Source organism: Megascapheus bottae, chromosome 5, assembly GCF_031878675.1.
Source record: "Megascapheus bottae isolate mThoBot1 chromosome 5, mThoBot2.hap1, whole genome shotgun sequence".
NCBI classification, from domain to species: Eukaryota; Metazoa; Chordata; class Mammalia; order Rodentia; family Geomyidae; genus Megascapheus; species Megascapheus bottae.
The window spans coordinates 78,753,299-78,757,134 of NC_143513.1; the positions used below are offsets into that span (position 1 = coordinate 78,753,299).

Below are 3,836 nucleotides of genomic sequence, written 5' to 3' on the forward strand. Positions count from 1 at the left end.
AGGGCAAGGCTATGTTCTGTTGTCCATACATTGCTCAGCTTCCAAGTTTAATTGTGACACCAACCTGAAAGAATCCAGGTTCATGGGTCACTGCAATAAGTACATTTCTGAAAACCATGATAGCTTCATTTTGTTATTAACTTGACGAGACCTAAACTTCCACTGTATTAACCAAAGAAATCTTGAGACTTTGTCATTTGTTTGTAGGGCAATTGACCATTGCCCTAATATTAAATTCCACACAAGAAGTTGAGGTATCTTTGCAGAAACTATTACCAAATATAATAAATCACAATCTGTTAGATACTGTAACAAACAGACCTACCCAAGTAACCCACTATATACATTCAAAGCCAGAAGACTCATTCGTACTAATGTATTTTGCCCAAATAGAACTTTGTAGTTCAAGAAAAAGCAAATAGTGATGTCCCCTGTAAGTAGTTAATTACACCTCAAATATTCTTTTCGGAGAAATAATTTTAGAGAAAAAAACAACACCTTATATTTCCATAAGAGTGTTTGGTTACTTTCATAGCCTTTGTGGCACCAGGTGTTCGGAACTAAAAAAAAACCATGTCAGGGAGAATTGTATCAAAGTCTGGGTGAAATTAAATCATGTTTCTTTCTCAGTAAGAACCTGTGTTTTATACTGGAAACAACATGAAGCTTGAATTAGGATAAACGCTAACATAATAGTGGATCCAATTTTGGACAATTTATATAACCTCTCCCAATCCACTTGTTTATGTAGAAGGAAGAAACAGTCTCATCAAAATGTCTTGAGTATTAAATGAGGTGTGGTTGTGGTATTTCAATTACCTTTATTTCTCTCCAAAAGAAATCTGCATTCTTACTCTCTACCTACTCTACTTACTTTGTTTTATATTACTGTAGTAAAACAGACAAAATTTAAAAAAACTTATCCGAAGACAAATTAATAAAACTATATGGTGAGCTACGAAGTGAGAGGAAAGGCGTGCATTAATAAACATGTGAGCCATGGGCAGAGCAAAAATATTCAACATCTCTGATAAAGGCTTGGATCCAGGATAAAAACAATAATGCCTGCAGTGAATGATCAGAGGACGAACAAAGCAATTAAAAATAAGCAAAGTCCTAGCATACATGTCACAAATGAAGACAAGAATGACAATGAAGAATCTCAGCTGGTCTCCCCCAGAGCCCCCTAAGCGCCAGCCCTAGTCCCCCATGGAGCCCCATTTCCACTCTGAAAAGATGAAAGAAACTATCACGAACCCAGAAAAACTCGCCAAACTGCAGGCACAAGTGAGCATTGGTGGAAAAGGAACTGCTCATAGAAAGAAGGTGGTTCATAGAACAGCTACAGTAGATGACAAAAAAAAAACTTCAGTTCTCCTTAAAGAAGTTAGGAGTGAACAATATCTCTGGTACTGAGGAGGTGAATATATTTACAAACCAAGGAATAGTGGATCCACTTTAACAACCCTAAAGTTCAGGCATCTGTGGCAATAAATACTTTCACCATTATAAGCTACGCTGAGACAAAGAAGATGACAGGAATGCATCTTGAACCAGCTTGGTGCAGACAATCTGACTAGTTTAAGGAGACTGGCTGAAGCTCTGCATAGCAATATGTGCATGGAGAAGATGATGTTGATGAAGTTGCAGGTCTTGTGGAGAATTTTGATGAGGCTTCTAAGAATGAGGCAAACTGAACTGAGTGAACTTCTGAAGAAGAAACAACTTGAGGAAGTTACAGGAGCTGCTGTTTTATATTATGACTGCTTTTTTAAAAAATATTTTTTACTATGATTAATGGAAGGGTTACATTATATTCACCTGATAGAGGTGCATTAATTCACAAACATTGATACCCTTTCTCATGACATGGTCCCCATTTCCCTCCCACCCTCCCCCTGCTTATCTTGATTTCCCCCCTTCCCTATCCAATTTCAAATAACCAATTAAGCACATATAAAATATATCAGATAACAAGGTGAAATAGTGTAACAATATGAGGTAAGCAAGGGACAGCAAAAGAGATGAGCGATAACATAGTACATTAAGGACAACAGTCACTCATTATATGGCTTTTGTTTTCTTATCCTGGAGGTCTTTTCATTTAGTATCATACTATTTGGCCTTATGTCTATAGACTTTGTTCTATTGTAAATCTCTGCTAGGAGACCTGAAGGTTTCTACTGATTATGACAAATGAGGGAGACTATTGGGCCTATGTTCCTTTGAGTCTGGCTTACTTCACTTAGTATGATTTTTTCTAAGTCTTTCCATTTCCTTACAAATGGGGCAATGTCATTCCTTCTGACAGCAACATAGAATTCCATTGTGTATAAATACCACATCTTCTTGATCCACTCATCAACTGAGGGGCATCTGGGTTGGTTCCATTTCTTTGCTATGGTAAATAGTGCTGCAATGAACATCATTCTGGTTTCTCTTCAGATCGTATAAATCTTTCACCTTTTACTATGACTGCTTTTTAAAATTCTTTTGTTTACGTATCTGATAAAATCTAGATTTTTTAAAAATATTTTTAAGCCCAAGCCTCTTGGACACTGTAGTTCTTTTCAGGTTTTGCTTATACACAATTCATTCTTTTCAGCTAATGAAGCTGATCAAACCTGGGAATAAACGTTGAAACAGAGATTAATAAAATTGTTTGCTTTGTAAAAAGAAAAAAAAAAAGAATGACAATGAACCCTAGGATACAGCATTCCATGACATGCACTTGGAAGGTCTGGGGAAAGGAAACTCCATGCAATCAGTTCAGGACAAGAGGGTGTATTGCGTGAGGAAAAAGCAGACCCCTGCCGCCCAAGACGGAGTCTGGCGAGCAAGAGAGCTTAGGGTGGGAAGTGAGAGATTATATAGGGGGAGGGGTATAGACACAGGGGAAGTGAATGTGATCACAGAGAATGGGGAAATACCTCAGTGGGGACCTCCCACTGCCCCCAGGCATGCCAGTTGACAGGGTTACAGGTGCTGGGAGGGGATTTCCAGGGTGCAGGGAGAGAGAGCCAAGGGAAGAAGTCATTTCTTTCAGGAGGACCTAACATTCCCGCCTTCTAATAGTTGTAAAGGGGCGCCGACTCTTTCTGGCTACTTCCTGCTGACAAGGGGCATCGACTTTGAGAGTAGAAGGTCCAGAAGGAGCAGTAGCAGGTCCATGGTAGTGAATGTGCATATGTATCCCTGGATGAAATTCAAAAGAAGTCTTAAGAAGCAAGGGTGCCATCTTCTTCCCCTGAAGAAGGCACCTTGGCATTATAGAAGGGGCAAGAGCAGGAGCCTTTTTCACTCTTGACAGAAGAAACCACTGTGGCTGTCCTTTGAGCTAAACTGCAGTGGGAGCGGTCAGCAGGACCTGATGAGGGCCTGTCCACTTAGGATGTAAACAAGACAGATTAAGGGTCTTAAGAAAGACTCCATCCTCAGGCAAAATTGGGGGAGAAGGAAAAGGGCTTTAAGGGGCTGAGGGAGCCTTGGATATGGGACAGTGGGGTAAGTAAGAGAGATATTCTATTTCCTGATTGGTGTCTTGATTATAAGACTATGTAAGTTCATTAAAGTTCATTAAAACTCACCAAACTTCACACTTAGGTTCCTTTTTATTCAGTATATGGGACTATTTCTCATAAGAATTATATTGTCAATAGTGCAAAACCTAGATACATAAGGCCATAAATGATTAGGCTAAATGAAAGGATCTCTAGAATATGGAAACAAGAGCTTTATATTGTGTGATTGTTGTTCTTAGTGTACTATGTTATTTCTCTTCTCTATTGTTGCCCTTTGGTTGATCTTACAGTATCTAACTTTGTTACCTGGAATAT

General features: G+C 38.9%; 1 pseudogene; it reads left to right on the top strand.

Annotated features, from left to right (window-relative positions):
* The first annotated feature begins 1,236 nt into the window (after window positions 1-1,236).
* LOC150063739 (transcription factor BTF3 pseudogene) lies at window positions 1,237-1,697 on the top strand (annotated as a pseudogene).
* Window positions 1,698-3,836: the final 2,139 nt, after the last annotated feature.